Source organism: Lepidochelys kempii, chromosome 4, assembly GCF_965140285.1.
Source record: "Lepidochelys kempii isolate rLepKem1 chromosome 4, rLepKem1.hap1, whole genome shotgun sequence".
NCBI lineage: Eukaryota > Metazoa > Chordata > Testudines > Cheloniidae > Lepidochelys > Lepidochelys kempii.
In genome coordinates, this window is record NC_136383.1 from 137,689,122 (window position 1) to 137,698,761 (window position 9,640).

Sequence of the window (9,640 nt, forward strand, 5' to 3'; positions counted from 1 at the left end):
TTCTTCGCTCCGCTTTGCAGGAAGGGGTGTTTCGTTTGAGGGACAGTTCCAAAAGCCGAGTCACGCCGAATTTAGCGCACACCGAGCGCTGGGTTCTTGGACCTTGACTTTGGGTTCGAAATCCACTCCGCTGCTTAAAGGGAGGGGGGGTCGATTCTAACCCCCCCTCTTTTCAATCGGGTGTGTTTGTTGTGTAACTCCTCGGAGAGAAATCGCTCGATCCACTTTGAACCCGACGCGGTGTGGATCATAATCGCAGGGCAGCGCAGCACCCAGGAGAGCAACAGGAGGTTTTTAAGGCTGCGCCGTCACAATCTGCGTCCACATTATTTCAAACAGTTATTCCTTAAAAACAACACCTAATGTTACCCACCGACAGCCTGCCAGCTCTGGGGCTCCCTGATTTCCTTAGGAGATTTCAGATTCACCTTCATAGCCAGCAGACAGCAAACGCAGGCACTTTCTCCCCGTGTAAATTTGATTTATTTCTTCTCTGGCAAGAAAGGATCTGCTGTGGAAAGGATGCTGGTTTCAGAAGCGGCGATGTGTCTTTTTGTGGGTCTTTTGGTTTGGTTGGGTTGGGTTGGTTTGCTTTTAAATAGACTGTTTTCGAGCTTCTGCTCCAAAGACGTGCAGAATTGATTACTGTGGATTGTGTTGTTTATAGGAACCATATCCATGTTTAAAAGCATCCCTGACAGATAACTACACACATGCATTGTGTGAGTGTGTGTTGCACACACAGACGTCCTGGAATGTGCTCACGTAGGAAGAAGATAAACGCTGTGCAGATAGATGGGCAGACATCCCTGACTGTCTCACCACGCGGCTCAGTGGTGGACAATTTCTGACGGGTTCTTTTCAGTTGCAAATGTAAATCTCTCACATCAAAGGACACTCGGGACAATAAGATCTCGGGGTACACTCATGCTTTGGGGTCGGCCTGATTATTCTTAACTTTCTGAGCTCGTGGCTGACCCCGGTGACTCAAAGACGGGGTAGCTCTGGCTTTGTGACTTCTCCCCACCGGCCAACTCAATGCACCTGGTGTTTTTAATTAGGGCGCAGACTGGGAGGGGGACGTGTGGGGGAAAAAATCAATGCGAATTCCCAGCCGCTGGCGCAAACTCCCCGAGCCCTGGTTATTACCCCGCTTCCCCTTGCTCTAAGATCTCCACCCCTTCTCTCGCAGAGTTCACCCCGGGTTTTGGCTCTGGCTCCCTGTTGGAGAAGTCCAGTGTCCGTACTTTGATTGAAGTTTTGTTAACCCTGTGAAGGAGGGGGCTGCTCCGGAGCGTCCGCTACAATGAGGGTGTAAAGTCTATTTTCCACTCCAGTGGGCTGAAATGCACCAAGCAGGCAACCCACGATCTTTTCCTTTTGCTGGAAAGGAAGACTATTTAAGGGGGGGGGGACTACTAAATAAGGCCGGGGGGGGGGAGGAGACCCTTCTCTCTTTCTATTCTTCTTGCTTTCCTGTCCTGAGGTTCTTACGGCCCTTAGGAAGGGCGATCAAGGCAACACACAGCCGCGAACACAGATCCTTCCCCAGCAAGATCTCTGCCCAGACCCCTAGGGTTTCCCCCTCTTTTTTCCTCTGGGCATCTTCGGCCGCAGTGGGGCTGGGAGGGGTGCGCTGGGAGACACACACGTACAAACACCGCTCCGAACAAATAGACCAAAACTGCTGCCCTGGCAAACCCAGCCAGGAGGCTGCAGGTGAGGGGAAGGATGAGACGCAAAGCGGGGGATGGGGTAGGGCCGGGCCGGTCGAATTGGCTCTGGGGGCAGGAAGAAGGTTCCAAGAAAGAGAAATAAACACAGGGCAACAAATAAACAAAGACCGAGACGCTCTTATGGGGAGACGCCAACGAAGGTCCCGGCGCGGTGCAAGCGGGTTTTAAGCGCGCACGGGCGGCGAGCAAACACCTGTCTCCTTTATCCCGGTGTGCGTTTATTTATGGGCGCGCTGTCTGCCCGCCCCAGACCTTGCAGAGCTGGAGTCCGCTGGCTCCGGAAGGGATCGGGCCCCGAGGTTGATAGACGGGACCACCGGAGCCTTTTGTTCCGCTGCCTTTGGAGGTGTGGGGGAGACTAGGATTTTAAGCCACGAGAAAGGGCTTCGAGCGGAATGCAAAGTGGAGTGAAAATTGCTCCGCCCGAGGAGGGGAAAAGGGAGGTTTGGTTCGAATCAAACCGCCGTGTAGCGCCAGGCCCTGCGTGCACACCGGCTCGGCTCGGAAACCCAGAGATCTTCCCAGTACTGATGTGAAACGACTCACCGGCAAGAGACAGATGGAGGTGAGCAGGCTATCGACCTAAGAAGGGAGATTATTGTATTCAGGATCAAAGCCTTCCGAGCACTGGGACAAGTCTCCACCGGGAAACACCATTAGGACTTTGGCGGAGTAAAATTAGACGCTTTAGAAACCAGGGACCTGCGGTTTCAGATCCGCAATGATCCACTGGGAAGGTAAAAACAAAGAATTCTTCTTCCCAGTGTAAAAAAGACAAAAGTCATTTTTTAAAAAATCGTTTTTAAAGGCAGGGCTCTGTGTGTTTGATTTGGGGATTTCGGGGTGGGTTTTGGTGTTGTTGCAAACGCACTCGGTGGGTAAAAAAGAAAATCTAAAAATAAAAGCTTGTCTGTATTTGATGTGCACAGAGGTAAGCCCCCAGAAGGTTCAGCTTACGTGTCAAAACCTGTCACTCTTAGCAGCTGCCTGTTTTCCGGGAGCCGTTTGGACTGGGCTTCCCAACGTCGGTTTTGCTGTGGAGCAAATAATTTAGTCCTTATTCCTAAATCATCGAGCTTCCATTTCTGCCTGCCAGACATGCCCAGTCGGCTTTTCTCTTTTAAAATAATAATTCGGTTTAAATTCTATTTTGAAAGCGACTTCACCAGGATCAGCTCGGCCTGGTAGACGCCGTTCCGCTCCTGCAGCGTTCACACGGCTCCTTTTCCTGCCGCTGCAGCAGCTCGTATCCACCATCTCGCGCGGGGGCCGGGAGAGGGTGGGAAAGGCAGGACCCTTTGCACACAGAATAAAGTTTAGGCTTTTCTAGAGACATCCAATTTGCGGCTGGCAGAAAACGGGAGGTCGTTTTCAAAAGGGAAGTAAAACCCTTAAAGAACAAGGCTCACAGGAGCGGCTGCGTTTTGTTCCCTAGCCATTAAAACAGAGGGCAAGGCTTCCTTTCTGCAGGATACATCGCTGTTTAACAGGGTCTTTCTTCGCACAGAAGCTCCGAATTTGGGTTCTGGCTCCAAGGTGCCCTGAGACGGCTCGGGCCGCCGAAAGCGAACAGGGAGCCGCTAAGACGGTGTTTATTATTTCTGTTCTGCCGAGAGAGCCACCCGCTCCGGAGCAGTCACAGCCCCGTCAGTTTCAGCTCGCTCCCTGCCCTGGTGCAGCGGACTTGACACCGTTTAAGAGGCGCTGCCGTTTACATTCAGCGCTAAATCACTTCACTTTCCTTTTGCGAACAGGTGGTTATTACAAGGCGCGAATTAAAAGCCAATCAGTCCGTAAACCCCCTTGCAGGGCGGCTTGCCTGTGTGGTGCAAGTTTCCCCGACTACCCAGGAGGGAAAACAACTGGAAATAAAATAAACCATCAACACCATCTCTGCTCTGCCGGTGATTTCCTGCCGGATTCTCCTTCAAGGCACCTGCCTCGGAATCAGATCTTCCCCCTTTTCCAGGGTAACCCAAGCCCCTTGTTTCAGGCGGAATTTCTACGGCCAGAGAAAGCCGCTCTTTAGAAAAAAAATCAGACACAGGCTGGCAAGTCTACGGGACCCATTTAATCAAAGAAAGAAAGGAGCCCCTTTTCTCTGCCCCTGCCCCCGGCTGAATTTCTCCAGGGCGAAGCTGGGACTTAGTTTTGATCTGTCTTGACTGAGCGAAATGAGTGTTTCTTTGGGGGGACCTATTAGTTAGAAGAGAAAAAAACGACAATTAGACGAGAAAAAAAAAATTAAAAAGGAGCGACCGCATTCAAAATTAAGGAAAGTTACCAGTGGAGACAATTCGGGATTGATTCGATTTTACCAGCAACGCAAAACTCTGGCGAGGGCGAGAAATGAGGCGTGCTGCGGATTGGTAACTGACAGGACTGAGAGGTCGGAGGGGCATATCCTGACCAGAGAAGGGACTGGAACTCCTGCGGGAATTTTATGCGCCTTCGGTAAACAGTTATTGTGTTTTCCAGCCGGGCAACAAAAGCGAAATGAGAGGAGCAGAGATGGGCACAGGAGAGAGAGAGAGAGAGAGAACTGGCTCTGGGGATTGTGAGTAAATTCAGACTGTACTGCAGGTGTTTTTCTGTCTTTCCCCCATCCTCTCCCTACATCTTCCTTCCTTAGCTCTATAATCTCTCTTCTAACTCTAAAGGAAAATGATTCCCCATATCCCTTGCACTCTCTCGGCAGTACCCCGTGTAGACAAGCCCCGAGAAAGGAAAGTGGATCCTCGGATCAGACCTGCTGCAGTTTCTGAGGACTGGAGGCGCTTTCCTCAATCCCTCCTCCTGTTAATCTGTAACACATCAGCTTCCATCATCAAAGGGCAAAATGTGGAAAATCAAGACTCAGACACTAAAGGGCAACCATGGGTTAGGAGCCTGATGGGACATTAAAAGTTGATCAGACTTCAAAGTGCTGCATCATTTCCTTTTAAACTCACTTAATTATTATTTTGGTGGGGTTATTAACTTGCTTTTGCTGGAATTTTATCTCCATCATTTATCTCCCACCCACCAGGGCTGATTTGATCCTGGCTACATGAAGTTTGGGAACTCTCAGAAGTCAGCTGGAGGGCATTATTTAACCGCAGGTTATTACTTGAGCACACCTTTGGGTTACTGATTGCAGAATCCTGTACCCCAGACCCAATAAAAGGCTTCCCCTTACTTCCAGTGCAGAGTTGTCCATAGACTCAGTCTATTCTGTGCCTCTTTTCACTCATCCTTACAGATTTTGTTCAGCTCGGTTCAGAAAGATTTAAAATAAGGCATTCTACACCCAACCCTCAACACCAATTGCTTGGTTATTTCTAGGATCTCCCTGGCTTTCTCCTTTGTAAAGTCCTCTGGGTTAAGGATAGACAAATATTTCCCCAGCTCAAGAACTTTAGATAGGCAGGCAAATAGACCGAGAGGGATGGCATTGTCCTTAAAATGCCAGAATAAGAGTCAGGAAACCTGTGGTCTGTTACTGTCTCTTCTACTGCTGCTTTGGACAAGTCACTTTGCTTCCCAGCATAGGCCTTGCATGAACAATGAAAGAAAACAGAAATAAGGGAAACAGAGGCTAACAGTGGACAAAGTGTGAATTCCTTGTAAATAATATGTGGCTAGTAAATAAAGAAGTAGCAAGGAGAAGAGTAATATGGCATAAATTTGCAGCTTTCCTCACTAGCCTTGTAGTGCGTGGACAGCTTAACACCTATTCAGGGATTGATTCCCGCAATTAGTAAACCTACCATAAAGCGTGGAATATAATGTAGGCTGTAATCTGCATCTGTTTTCAAATATGTATATATTCTGATTTATAATTCTGTACGTTGATCAGCTCAGGTGTAGCTTTGTGAAATGCCCGTAGAGAAACCTCAGTGATGAGTCTGGATTTGAACTGTGTTTCTGGATTCCAGAGAACTGGCTCAAGTGCTCTCCCAGAACAGCACACGGTGTTCTCTACCTGAGTAGAAACGGTCTGGGAAGGTACCCCAACACCCTGGTCCCCGGTTTCACTCTCTGTTTGAAGGGATAATCACCCTGAGTTGATTTGCCTACTGGGGGCTGTGGAGGACAGTACCTGTAACGCACCAAGGGAACTTGGAATGGAAGGAGCTAGAGAAGCAAAAAGCATTTGCCCCCTTCTCCTGGGGCAAGTCATTTAATCTGGCTGGTTCTTAGGCCCTGTCTACACTACGCAAATAACCACATTGAAACAGAACCCAGGGCTAACCGGCCCCTGTGTGTTAAAACAGGGCTTCTCACTGAGTTCTGCTTAAAAATGGATCGCACATGACCCCCTCCTTAGCTCATAATTTATTGTTGGTTCTCTGGTTTGGACTGGCTCTGTACTGGACTTTTCTGGGAGACAATATTAATTTATATGAGTTTCATTTGCACCTGAAAACCACAGCTGAAATCAGAGGCCCATTGTGCTGGGTATGAAACAGTCCTTTTCTGAGTGCTTACAACTTAAACAGACAAGGGGCGGCAGGGGAAACTGAGGCACAGAGAGGGGTAGGGACTTGCCCAGGGTCACCAGCAAGTCAGTGACTGACTGTGGTCTAGAACCCTGTCTGCTTTAGGGCTCCTACTCTTGATGGAGCTGCAATGGTGGGAGGTTCCCAAAAAAGGCCATGTCTATTACCTGGCAGTTAGGAAAGAACAAATCATGCAATGACATACTTTGGCTACAGCCTTGTTACCCAGCTGTGTTAAACTCTGGTAGGGCATACAGGCCCTGGCTCTGGCCAAGGTTTTAGCCTGGTTCTGACCCATGGGAATGGGGCAGGCTCTCTGCTACAAGATTGAACCATGTGTGCAACTGGGTGAGGGGAAAACCATGTTCCCTAATTAGCTTGTATTTATTAGATAGTTAAAGCTGCTTCTAGGGGACTATAAGCCAGGAATCCAGACATGAGGGAGAAGAGAGACAGTCCCCATCCCAGATAAGGGGAAAGCTTGGTCAGCTGTGGCATCCTGGGGTTCTCACCTGGTTCCCATAATCCCAGGATTCTCCCCCCTCCGCCATGCACCCCATCTTCTGAATTTCATCCAGGTCTCAGACTCAATAGTGACATAGGAATCCGAAACCTCTAAAGTTACCTGGGGAGTAACAGGAAAGGTTTGGATGGCATCTTTCTCTCTTCAGCTCAGGCATTAGGATGGTGGGACAGCCTGAAGCTCTGAGCCCCCTCCACTCCCAATAAAGTTATTCCTAGACTTTAAGGCCAGATGGGACCAGTGTGATCATCTAGTTGGACCTTCTGCACCGCACCAGCCAGAGAACCTCACTTAGTGATTCCTGCATCAAGCCCAGAACTCTTGTCTGAGCTAGAGCAGATCTCTTAGACACCTGGCGTTGGAATGGAGGAGCAGGACTGGACTCCCCTGAAGTTAGGCTTGGGCTCCCCACAAACCTAATCCTGGAACGTTCACGGGTTGGAGTCCTGATGAGATGTCAGTGCATGAGGGTGCTGCGACATCATGCATTGGAGTGTGACACCTGGGATAAAATTCAAGATGCTTGCATTGCCCCATGATGTCGTGCCCATGGAAGTGGTGGGCAGTGTCCCTTAATAGGGGAATCTAATAGGAATTCGGGCTGGGGGTCTAGTCCCAGCTCAGTCACTCACCTAATGTGCAAGTTTGGCCAAGTCACTTTCACCTGCACTGCCTCAGTTTCCCCATCTGTAAAATGAGCGTGGCAGGACTGGCCTGATTTCCTGCAGCCCCAGGTGCTCAGTCTCTCGTGGTTGTAGTGTGCTTGGAGAGCTTCAGGTGCGAGCTGCTGGAGAAGCCCAGCCCTGCCAGCGGCACTGGTCATTCCAAGGCTTCCAAATACACAGGGCGGGACCAGCCCCACAGCCAGGACCTTCACTTACAACTTGGAAACGCAGCTATTGCTGCTGGAGTGGGGGGTGGGGGGGCTGGCGAGAAGGGCCAGACCATCTCACAAGACTATAGGGGGGTGCAATCTGTAGGGTCCCACTCAGCCAGTGGTTCAAAAGTGAAACAGGAGGGGGGGAGCTTTCGCTGCACCTGACAAGGGTGGTGGGGGGATGCTGCTCCCTCAAGCCAGGCAGAAAAAGGGGAAATCCCCACTGCTTTTAGCTCCCCGATACCTTAACCTCTGGGCCCAGGCTGCCCAAGTTGGATCCCCCCCCCCAGCTAATTCTGCAACTGATGTGCAATCACATCTCTAAGCACAGGATTTGGGTGCAAGAAAAACACAGGACTTTGGTGGTCCAAGATATTCTGGACCTAACGACAGACTACACGGGGCGGCTCCTTTAAAGAAGATGCACTAACCTATTAGCACTTGCGCCTCTCACATTCACAGCAAGTTGCAGCCACTCACCAGTGCATGCACATGGTATCAGCTCACCAACGGCTCTCCCGACTGCCCAGGTCTGGGGTGCCCCTCACGCACTCTTTCCCCAAGGAGCGCTTAAGAAGCCCTGCAGTGGAAAAGGAGCATCTCCTGGGTTCGGTACCTGATCACACATGCTCTACCCGGCAGGTGTCAGCACCCACTGGATCCTGCTCTGCACTGAAGTTAAGGGCAGAAGCAGAGGTAAGATGAGACCCTCCTGGACATTTCTCCATTTCCTGCCCCTTGCTTTTCAATAGCCCAGTCCCACAGGGGCCCTCCTCAACCACCCTGAGCTGAGAGAACCTTGCAGAAGGGAGAAAATGTCTGTTTCTTTACTGAGCTTTCAGGGTGCTCCTCAAGGCCGGGCATTTATTTGTTTCACAGGAAGTATGCACAGAGGGTCCCTAGATGGGGTGTTGGCAAATAAATCAACACAGTGCAAAGTCAGGCCCTTAACTGTGCAGACAAGTCACCTCCTGGCTACAAGGTGGGGCTGGATCTCACTCCAGCTGCAGCCCGTGGGAGCTCTGAGTGAGCATGGGCCCAAATGCCCAGTTCCGTGCACCTGAATGTAGGAAAACCTTCCACCAGCCTCCGCCAGGGGTTTCTTTGAGCCAGGAGCGCTGAAGGATCCTGTGGGAGTTTAACCCTAACTGTGTCCAATCACATTCCCTTTAACTGCATTCAGGGGTTCAGGTCAATGTGGGGAGCCCAGATCCTGAAGGATCCTGACAAAGCCTGAGCCATCCAAAGGGGCCTGCAAAGCGTTGGTGAAGGTGCATCTGCGAGAGGAGGGCTGACTCCTCGCTCAGACCATCAGGACAGTTGGGAAGCCCAGAGGGCTTTTGTTCTAATCCCCAGAAATGTTGATTGTGCATCTGAACGGCAATTGCCCCTGAAGTGTCCCACACTGCCTGGTGGAGCCTGGGGGGTCATAAATGCGGTTAATGGGCTATATCATGCCACTGTTTTTATGCAACCTCCCACCCGATGGAGATCAATGGAAAGTCCTGCTCGGAGACCAATGGCGTGTGGTTATTACTGTCAACACTTAGACTTCTCAGACTGAACTGATTGGTCAGTCTTATCTCCAGGAAGGATGGGCCAGTGGGTAAAGAACTGAACCCTTCTAGTCTTACTTCTGCCTTATGGGACCCGTTGCCCATCACTTCACTTCACTTTATGCATCAGCAACCCTTCTGTAAAATGGGCACACTAAATAGTGACGGGCTACTTCCTTCCCAGGACTCATTAGTTAATAGCATTGGGCACGATAAGTTGCAGAGGATCATTACCTAGTGGCACCTTTACTTAACATCCTACCTTCGGGAAAGATGTTTTCTTTGAGAAACAAGACGCACCTTTTAAACAGGGAGGGTGATTAGCCATGGGAACGAACCCCATAGAGACATGTTGAGTTCTCAGTCACCTGAAGTCTTTAAGAGTGGCTGCTTTTCTAAAAGAGATGCTGTAGTTATGGGCTTGCTGAAGCCATTACTGGGTGAGATTCGCTGGAAGTCAGACTAGA

The 9,640-nt window shown here is 50.2% G+C and overlaps 1 long non-coding RNA gene across 1 annotated transcript; it reads left to right on the top strand.

The window, feature by feature from the left end:
• The first annotated feature begins 1,511 nt into the window (after positions 1 to 1,511).
• On the top strand, positions 1,512 to 5,401 carry LOC144930522 (uncharacterized). Its single transcript, XR_013635736.1, has 2 exons — positions 1,512 to 4,293; positions 4,435 to 5,401. It is a non-coding gene; the product is annotated as an uncharacterized LOC144930522 (long non-coding RNA).
• Positions 5,402 to 9,640: the final 4,239 nt, after the last annotated feature.